General features: G+C 40.7%; 1 protein-coding gene across 3 annotated transcripts in view; it reads right to left on the bottom strand.

Moving 5' to 3' along the window:
* LOC102205632 (serine/threonine-protein kinase PAK 3) overlaps nucleotides 1-11,047 on the bottom strand; it is a 51,330-nt gene that overhangs the window by 25,709 nt on the left and 14,574 nt on the right. For 2 of the 3 annotated variants that reach the window (XM_005735460.1, XM_005735462.1), the window contains exon 1: nucleotides 6,191-6,381. The exons of the other annotated variant lie outside the window; for it this stretch is intronic. The gene's annotated coding sequence lies outside the window, so the exon portion shown is untranslated. Of the gene's footprint in view, nucleotides 1-6,190; nucleotides 6,382-11,047 lie in introns of those variants that run through there. 3 annotated transcript variants of the gene reach the window in all.

Here is an 11,047-nt window from a genome sequence, read left to right as displayed (position 1 = left end):
CACACACACACACACACACACACACACACACACACACACACACACACACACACACACACCATGTCATGTCTTAAACCTGCAGTGCTGCTTTTCTCATTGGCTGTAGGTTTTTGTGTAAATATTGCAAAAAATATTAGGTTAGAAGACACTTTCTAAAATAATTGAATAAACTATAGTTACGAGTACTAGTGAACAGCCAGAGCTGACAAAATTACCGTTCCCTGTGTGTTATGACAGTTTGAGTGGCTCTCTCTGTATGAGCTGGAACAGAAGTGCTTTTTAATTGAAGCAGTTTATCCTGTCAGGTGGTAAATTTCTATCAGATCTGAACTGCCAGCAGTATAAATGAGCTAAGCAGCATTGTTAACATGTGATAATTCCTTCCTGACAGAAAATTCTAACTGTATTCAAAGCACATTTCTATGACTAGTAGTTTATTTATGGGCATTTATGACATAACAGAGCAAACTGATCAATACTTTCCCTAACAGGATGAGCTTCCTCATTCCTCATATTCAAAAAAGCATCTCTTAGCCCATCCTGACAGCCCACCTCCAGGTAAAATTGTGTTGTGGTCAGAGTCTGCTTTTCTTGGATGCATGAGCCTCACTTAGAGAATAGACTTAGCTTAGCAATAGACGATTCAGTTTCTGATGACTGAAAATCGACATTTAAGACCTTTATCATTATTGATTAACCATGAGGTTACATCGAAGCAAGCAAATCCTGCTTCAATAGGCAACTGTTTTTAATGTTTGCTCCAAATCCATCGGTTAACTTTGGATCAGTTTCTTTACACTGACAGAAAAATCAAACTCAAATGCTTCTGCTTATTGGTCTGATGTATCTACAGTGGGAGTAAGAAGGAATATTGATAGAAGAACTGTTCCGGACTAATTTATATATCTGCTAGAGAAAAATTACTAGTAAAACCTCAGCTCAATTCTGCTAGTAGTACGAGAATAGAAAGTTCACCTGCCTACAGGAACCATTTAGCTCAAACTTGCCCAGTACAGCTGGCAATTGGATGGCATCCAGGTGAGATCATGTTCTCTCCATGAACAAATTTTTCCAGAGTTGAATGGGACAAGGGCGGAGAGCATCTCTTTTGAGAGGTTCCAGTCCAGGTCTTTTAATCTTCAACTGAGTGATTACTTCACACTTAGTAGTACACTCCAGGGCTGAAAGATTAAGCATGTGCTAAAAGTGCAGTATATCCAGCAACCACTTGAAGCCCACTGCAATTCAATAACAAATCCTAATACTTTCTTTTGTTAAAAATGACAAAACTACGGGAATGGCGTGATACAAAAAAATCCAACAACAATAAAACAGACAGAAGGTTAAGATTTAAATTTGGGGCTTGGCTACATTGGTTGAATGGGGACACTGATGTGGGCACCTGTCTTACCTCCACTAATTTGAGTCAGTGAACTGGATCTGTTAATCCAGCATTTTAAACATGATTATTAAACAAATATTATGGCTTACTGTGAGGTCCAGTCAAGGTTATAGATGCAGTTATTTAACCAAGCATGTAAAGGTTAGCTGCTAACTTAGCACTCCATCCCCTTTTCTAATTATGGTTACATCTGCTCTCAGAAAACCAAGATGATGATTTCCATAAAAGTAAAAGAAAACCTTCAAATGCCCAGTATAATATGTTCATCCTTAATAGAAGTATATCAGATCAACCTGAGAAAATGTTTTACTGTAAAAGCAATACGACAGATTTAAACAAAAATCTTGATTTGTTATGTTCTTAAATGCATAAACTGCAAAATACTCAAGATGTCTAAAACATTTTACAAATTGGTATGAGGTTGAGGTAGGAAACCCTCAAATCCTTGAACAGAGCAGATGGTTGTAATCCACTGTTTTATTTATATGACATAAAAACACTATTAATAAAGATTCATGAATCTTTAAATGTAAATTATAACCTCAACATGAATTCCAAAAAGAATAACAAGAGGCAGCATTCACACACCTAGTTTTTCATTTTACAGGCTTATTACAGGTAAAAAGTCTCATGACTAACAGGTAATTTGTCTCAGTTTAGAATCAAACTATACTTTCATTTCTTTCTTCAAAGACTGCTGACCTGACTTTCTATACAACCCATAGCATGTCTAAGTACAGGTGAGCATCACGTGTTTTATTATTGTCAGGTTTTTAAAAAAAAAGGTACCACAGGGTTTTATCCACTATTGTGGGATGGATGAGCTTTTCCGAGGGCCATCTGGAGGCAGAAAGGGGCATGATTTCCCTCCTAAGCCAGCTGGTGCACCTGCTCCGAGTACCACTGAAAAGGCTAAGATGTACCAATTGTAATGACTGAAGGAAAGAGTGGAAACAGTCTCCCCAAGTGCTTTCTTTTTTTTTTTTTATTCCAGCAAAGTATTCAAGGTCACTAAATAGTTTCCCCTGAAACTGTGCGAAGCGTTAAAAAGCTTTGTGGTGTGTTCTGTTTGTTCATCGCATAGCCTTACTGTTCTCTCACTACAGCCGACTGTGCTCTACTTTAATAACCTTTCCCCTGCTAAGTGCACAGAGCTACATTGTGGTTTTGCATAGGCAAACACTAGCATGGGACTAATATTTGTGTCAACAAGAGAATCAGCTGAGACACGCTCACTCTACTTCGATGCAACTGAGACCACAAACTGAAGCACTAGTAGTTCATCTGGAGGCAAAGCAGTGCGTCAACACTGCTCCAAGGTCTCCTCTACCTGAAGACACAAAGCTAAGATCATATGGACAAAAGCAAAACTTTTTCCATTAAAACTCTGCCCTGAATTTTCTTTGGCTCTCCAGATGTTTTCCAAACACACTAAGAATCTTTGATATACAATCATGAAAGATGGAGCAACTGTGAAGTTCTCTCATTAAGAAGCAAAGCACATACAACCAGAATAATAATAAGAAAAGGTCTGAAAAGTGAATTTCAAACGATCAGGGAGTTACATCTTATAAAAGAGGAGATTAAACAGTCACCTTGTGGTCACAGTATCTGCAGATCATCTAGAGTCCTTTCGTTCTCTGGAAACTATTCCTACTTGATGGCCTTTAATATTTTTCTTTCTGTTCATCTTCAGACTTATTCAAGCTCACTCACTTCTCCAACTCTCTGCAAACCCATGACAAAGAGAAACTTTTTAATCTGTTAACCCACCCCCAACCCTCTCACTCCCCCTGCAAAATTTGATCCCTATATTCTCCACAGCCGGCATCCATCTGGAATATCCATCTTACTGTTAAGGCATTAGAACTTAAATACATCTGAAATATCTATCATGAGGCTACATTTGCGGTGTGTATTTGAAACATTATAAACTGCAGGCAATATCTTTTTTTTTAATGAACGCAGCCAGACAAACAACACATAAACAGATAGAATAAGCTTGCTTGTATATTTGTCTAAGTAGCAACAGACATCAAGTAGGGAGATTACACAGGGAGCTGTGTCAATGTGTCAGTGTGTGAGTGTTTCCTCTGTCTCTCTCCATCCATCTCTCCTGCTTACTCCCCTCCCCTTTCGGAGACAAAATGGCCAGATGGCTTGCAATCCAACATGCTAATCCACAACACAGACTGTAGCTCTGACACACCTACCATAAGACCAGTGCTCCACTCTCAACATCTATACCCTTAAGCACACACATGCATGTATACACACACAGGGCCAGTACACTTTCAGCATGAGTCCCAAACGATAACTTCACTTAACAATAGCAGAATAACTCATTCAGACTAAGCCCTCAACAGATGGAGGCTTAGTTGTATGTGTTTTGTGTGTGTGTGTGTGTGTGTGTCCTGCTATCATATTTCAGGCAGGCCAGTTAGCAGGCTACAGGCCAAGATGAGGTTCTGTGTCTACTGCTTTTGTTAGCTGAGGTGAGGTAAGAGAAGCCGAGTGTGTTGGGTTACACTGAGCAATGGAAAACATGGGGAAACCCAGAAGAGCACATAATACACATGGAAACAAACTGGCTGCCATAGTTATGTTTTTTTTAAATAAAGGATCATTTCAGTACACTAATGAAGTGCTGCTCCTATTGTGTTATTGATAAGATCACATTAAATAAAAACACTGCATTATTTTGGCTACTCGGGCCTAGGCAGATGAATCAATGAACATCACAAGTAAAAGAAAAGTACTAAAGTTACACAGTGGTCAGTTGGTCACAAGTGGGGAAATCATTTGCATTAAAGTCAAGCCACAATATGCTTCCATTTTGCCAGCAGAGTGCATGTTTACATAACAAACATATGCCCGAGTCTATAATTTCACTTAGATTTTCAGTTAAACTGAGCATACTTTGCACTCGTCAGAAAATTCAAGAGTATAACACTTTGAGTGGAGATATCTATTTTATATAAGAGGTGCGTAACCAACTCACAGAAAAAAGCTCATACAGGTAAGAACGCGCTCTGTTGATGGTAAACAGCTACACGCACAGATACAAAATGGAGAGCTATTAATTGCCCATTTGCGTGTAATAGACCTGTGTCGATAACGGTGCGATGAATATATAATGCAATGTGGCATGTGAAGCAGAGCATCTAAGACTGGTGTGAAGCACAGCCAAGAGATCAGTGGAGACGAATTTTCCAGCGACAGCTTCGCAGATCAGTTCGACAGAGGGATGCATAAATATTAAACACTTCTACTCTGATGGTATAGCAAAACCTGATTGTCTCGCCGCCTTCTGATTGTGACGCTGCATTGGATTACCACTCTGTATCCGGCCGTTTTTCTGGAAAGCTTGGAGCTGGGTGATGTGCTACACTGGGAAGAAAAAATATTTAATAGACCAACCAGAGAGTTCTGGGCGTATATTAGATAAATTGTGATGGGGGGAAAAAAGCCAATGGTTCTGCCTTGGTGTTGAGGAGTTTATATAGTAGACACCTTAAATATTTTAATGCAAAAATGTAGTAAAAGATGTAGTTTAACTGCTTGAAATGCAGTCATATTTGCTTGAAGTGTGGACAGGAGGATTAGTGTGAAAGGGCATGCAAGACATCGATCTCAATGTAAAAGGCCAATGTTCATAGCGAGCAACAGCTTCAGTAACCCCTCCCCCAATCCACTTTATAATCATCTCACCCTCCCTAAATCACTGATATGACTCCCTAACATCTTCCTCTTTCACACTAAAGCCAGACAACAGGTCTCCCATCAGGCCCTGCTTCTCAAGGGATGACTGCGCTTCCTGGGAGAGGAATCTGTCCTTCCTCTACGTTGGCCGGGACGGCAAAATTAAAATCGGCGCAGGTGATGGAGAGGCACACATTCAGCTTTGTACTGTGGCCAATTCTTCCATCATCCTCTACCACCGAGAGCTGTAGAAGAATCTGAGGTAGAATAGCTCAGCTTTCACAGCACCGGCCCCCACCCCCACTCCGATCCCCAGTGAAGTCAGGTGACCAGATGTTGTATATCTCCCTGTCACCACAGCCGCCATGAAGCTGCTACACACATCCATGTTAAAGCGAGGAAGCGGAGGCACTTCACCGCTGTGTGGGTGAGAGATCACTGAAAGGCACAAATGGAAATACAACTCATTTCTTCTTGAAGCCCACTCTAGAGAGGCCATACGTGAGGCGGTGCAGAGATAACAAAAGAGCATCCATCAGCATATTAACCATCCATCCCCCCCCCACCCCACACACACACACACACACACCCACGTACCCTCCGAAGCATATACAGCTCACATCCATCCATAAGCCGCGGGTTTACAGACCCAAAATAGCGTTGCTTCTTTTTTGTTTCAGTGTTGCCGCTGCAGCTGCTGCATTTCTCCAGGACTGACACACACACAAACACACACACAAACCCACAAGGCCTGTACAAATGCCACCATTGATTTTTGCACCCCTCCTTCAATAAAGATGCTATTTGTGAGGCAAAAGGGAGTGTACACAGAAACAATGTGATGCACAGGATGGTATATAATGATATAAAACATGCCCGTGCCATCTGATGCAGGCATCCATTTCCATCTCGCCCTCACTGAGAGACTGCTGATGAAACAGCTGCCTCCTTAGCAGGGCAGAATGCAGAGTGGAGGAAGAAAAAAAGGCTACAAAGCACCCCTACATACACAGCCCCCTCCTCCTCTCCTCCTTCCTCTGCCTCCCCCTTCCACATCCCTTATTGCACACACAGAGAGGGAATTACCTGAAATATGTCTTCACATTCTCTTGCTCAGGTTACGCCTTTGGGCCCGGAGTAGTGGTAGATTCATCGCTGACCGTACAGTCCTAATGACAGTTTAAAGGCAGGATTGCCATTCTCTTGTCAGACCAGTTCCTGACCCTAAAAGCAAGCTTGTTCGGCAGGCTGGATGCTTCACTGGCTGCTCACTGTTCCCTAGCCCATGATGTCATCCACCCTGGTTTGCTGATTGGCTGAGGGATTGAATATTAATGCAGGCAGCTGGTCCAGGGGAGGGGAAAGACAACAGGCAGACACAGTTGGTTTTCTGGTTAACAGCTCAAAGCTGCAGAGGGAGTATGATGGGAGGATGGCATTATGCTGCACATTATGCTCAAGACTGTTTCTGTTGCAAACACGGAAGACACTAAACACGATGCTAACCTGAGCTGTGAGTACATGCCGCTGTAACTTCAAAAAACATCAGATTTAATAAGAACAGAACAGCTTAACACAGGTGAGTTCATATAAACAATCAGAACTGGCAAAGCCTCTCAAACATTTCTGCTAGAATAGCATCAAAGTCAGAGAGAATTAATTTGCAAGAAAAGTAGAGATGACTTTACAGTTAATTGTATAAAGAAAACAAATGCATCCAAACATTTTTATTATTATTATTATTATTATTATTATAATAGAGCTCTCAATTTACCGGTCGATCTACGTCCCTACCCTCACCTATGGCCACGAGCTGTGGGTAGTGAACGAAAGAACGAGATCACGGATACACTTGGCGGAAATGCGCTTCCTCCGAAGGGTGGCTGGCCTCTCCCTTAGAGATAGGGTGAGAAGTTCAGCCATCTGGGAGGGGCTCAGAGTAGAGCCGCTGCTCCTCCACATCGAAAGGAGCCAGCTGAGGTGGTTCGGGCATTTGACAAGGATGGGCACCTCCTGGGTGAGGTGTTCCGGGCACGTCCCACCAGAAGGAGGCCCCAGGGGCAGATCCAGGACACGCTGGAGAGATTATATCTCTCGGCTGGCCTGGGAACGCCTTGGTGTTCCCCCGGATAAGCTAGAGGAGGTGGCTGGGGAGGGGGAGGTCTGGGCTTCTCTGCTTGGGCTGATGCCCCGCGACCCAGCCTCGGACAAAGCGGAAGAAGATAGATGGATGGATTATTATATACTACAGCTACTGCTACTTTCAGCCTAATGGGTTTTCTTTGTCTTGCTTATTTAACAAATTAGTTGCTGTTGCTATGCAAGGATAAACTACCTACTTTGCATGTTCCCCATGTTTTTTAAAAAAAAACAAAAACAAAATAACATTTAATTTTCTGTATCAATGTTTATATATAAAGTTGCTTTTGTGGTTAGTGCTCTTATCATATCTATTTTAATGTAACTGAGAACATGTTTTAACGACAAATTAACATAATAACAGTGTTTGTTTTTTTATATTAATATTTACCAACATTCATTTAGTTTGTTTGTTCCCCTACACCTTGAAATTTGAGATAAATCCACCAAACAATTGCAGGTAGTGAAACCAGAGTCTCTGAGTTCATAAGCAGGCGAACACGACAACCAAAACTGTCGCTGCAGTTGCCCTAATTTGCCTATGATGTCATCCTTTTCCTCTATCTCACCTGTGATTGGCTGACTGGCACAGCATCTGCTCAGTCTCATGGCTAGTGCTTTTAGCTCAAGGTGGAGGCCTATCTGTGGCTCTGTGAATCATGGCTGGTTGTCCTGACAACCCCTGTAATGTCGATTCCTTGTCAGAGAGTAATATGGCTGTTCGGTGACGGTCTGTTCACTCAAATGGAGAACTGCAGGAAGATAATGCCCCCTTGCAGTGCTTTCATTCACATTTGAAGGTAGCTTTTAAGATTTATTTATTTTTAAATGAACAGCAAATATATTTTCAAAGAAAACTAAAAAAAAAAAACAGCTTTGAATTATTTATTTAATAATTAGATTTTTTTTAGAATAATATTAGGTGTTAGTGTTTGGTAATAATCCTCAGGCTCTCAAATCTTGAGGATTTTACATTCAGGAATGATCTATTGCACATTTATTTTCTGACAGTATACCTTTTATCTATTGCAGGCAAGTGTTTAGGATGGACTCATTAAACCCTGCCAATATAGAAAAGAAGGAAAAATGCTAATTTAGCTTAGCCACAAGAACATTTGAACTTGACAGGCGACTCCTGTTTCTTAACTGAGTGGTTTCGGCCCTGCTCCCACAACAAAACAACCTGGGTTGCATCGGAAATTAGTCAGGGTGATCGGCTTACTAGGGAAACGCTTATAATACCCTGCAGCCTGTTTTAACCACTTCTTCATTGATATAAATGACAAAACTTGTCATTAAGGTGACACGGAGGGCTGTAAAACGCTGTCTATATGGGGGAAAGTGTTAAAGCTGAAAATAATCTTTGCTCTTAAGGAAACAAAGGATAACTATACACTAAAAGGCAGATAGGCACACTTATAGAAAAGTGTTAAAATGACAATAAATCTGACAGCATAAGTAAAATGACAAAGCCTTTTCACCAAAGGAAAAAAATGTGTTTGAGGATAATACTGATTCTCAATCTATTTGGTATTAGCATCTTAATTTCATAACATCTTTTCAATTACCCAATGACTTTGCGACAGCAGTATCCACATTAAATATCCATTTTTCTGTACATGTGAGTGTATTTGTGAATAGTCAGCACAAAAGCCACAGCAAATCTGCCATTGCCAACATGTTGACAGACAAAATACTTTTGGCCACTTCAATGTCACCAATTTAACTGAAACCCACATAAACAGAAATGGATGCAAGCTCTGGACTTGAGCTCATTTTTTGTGAGGTAGCAGTGTTTATTACTGAGCCACCATCAGGCCACAGCAGGAACCAGGAATGATCAATTCATTGTCTCAGATGTCCCATTTTTTTCCTGGGACTTTTGACCAACTGTGTTTATGAAATCGACCAGGCTCCACAGTTACAAAGCACTGCAAGTTTCCGACACTCACGAGGCCCTGCCCAGCTTCTTGACCTTCCACCTAATTAAGAAATGTGTGCCTATGCTAATATCCAAATGAACAAATTGTGTTTTACTCCTTCTCTTTTTGTTTTGAGTTAAATTACCAGGTAAAATGAATAAAGGATTATACTTTTCACCTGGATTAATGTGCTTTATGTGGCCCATGAGAAAAGAAGGCCCTTTGTCTCCTGAAAAAATAAACAATCAAACAAAACAAAACCCAAACCGGGATGGCAACAATGATTAGAAAGGGCACAGACCTCCTACTAAAGCCGGTGTGCTTCTTTCACAGCTACATGCCCTTTAGAAATGCTGTACTCATACCTGCTACCCCATTATAAATCCCAATGGATAAGCATGCATGACATGTTTTAATTAGGATCAGCACAACAAATGGTAATAAGAACATTTTTTGGATTTACACACATTAAGCTTTTCTGCTTCCATCAAGAATTGTGCTGTATTTGTGTGTTGCCATTACTAATATATTTTCCATTCTCACTGCTGCAGTGAATCACGCACTACTTTTCTAAGTATGTGCTCCTGTTTACTTAAACTTAGCTCAGCAATACACAAGGCAAATCATTTCCTAATGCTTGGCAGTAAAAGCTCAGATCAGGAGCCGACAGGACAAGTCGCAGCTGAATCTCAGAGGAGCATGATTTACTAGTATCCATAGGCTCCTGTCAGTGATCAGGTTTATATAAAGAATCCTATAAATATCCTTGGACGCAGAGCACATCTCTGTGGTGACATTTTGTAATAAGCCCTGTCTGAAATTTACTAGTGTTGTAGACAGAGAAAGATGAGTTTCTACATATATCTACATAGAATCTTGTCTAAAACATATACAGTGCAGTGAAAAACTATTTGCCCCCTTCCTGACTTACTCAAAGATAACCGACTAACCACACTTTTTGGAAAGCGGAGTTCAGTTTCGGTATCTTGATTACTGCAAGACAGAGTCTAATCAATAACTTACTTAAATGGAACCTGTCTGACAAAGAAGTAGACTCAATAACAGATAACTCAAGAACAGATAAGAAACACAGTCATTGATATCTATCAGTCTGGAAGGGGTTACAAAGCCAATTCAAAGGCTCCACCACTGTGAGAGCCATCACCCTCTTTAGCCTGACGCCATTAGCCATTTTCGGGTCCAAACTCCTCTTCAGTTCACAAAGTGAAACAATCACTGCAGCATCGTTGAGAGTTACATTCTTTCATCTCTAATAAAATGATCAGTGTGGCTGCTCTACCAGGTGTAACAATTAAGTTTAGCATCCAGGCATCCATTAAAAACAGGATTTATGAAGTTTAATGAAGTTAGCTCGCTAGTTTCGATGAACGCCAACTCCCCCCCCCCCCAATAAAAGTTAATGTGAGAGTCCCTGAGTGGCAGACACAAATGGCAGTAAAAAGATGCTAAAAACAGACCAAACTTCGGTCGGGAGAACACCTGAGATGATCCATCCCCACATGAGAACCCAGAGCAACTTCTGAAGAACTACAAGCTTCATTTGTCAGAGTTCATGATTCAACACCAACAACAAAGAGACTGGGCAAAAATGGCACCCATCAGAGAGATTCAAGAAGAAAAAAAACATCTCAAAAAGCCTCGTGTCACATTTGCTGTAAAAACATTGTGATGATTCTAGAGCTGGGCGATATGAGATTTTTTCATATCACGATATGTTTTTTTCATTTCAGGCGATAACGATATCTATCACGATATAAGCCAAATAACTATATTTATAAGATTTAAATGTGCCGTTGCTCACAAGTAAAATGTGAAATAATCAGCAGCTTGTTTTTATTTAAATATTTATTTCCCATAATAA

This window comes from Pundamilia nyererei, unplaced genomic scaffold (assembly GCF_000239375.1).
Source record: "Pundamilia nyererei isolate P.nyererei 1_Seehausen unplaced genomic scaffold, PunNye1.0 scaffold00064, whole genome shotgun sequence".
NCBI classification, from domain to species: Eukaryota; Metazoa; Chordata; class Actinopteri; order Cichliformes; family Cichlidae; genus Pundamilia; species Pundamilia nyererei.
Note: the sequence above shows the minus strand (reverse complement) of the source record. Positions and strands in the feature narration are given on the sequence as shown.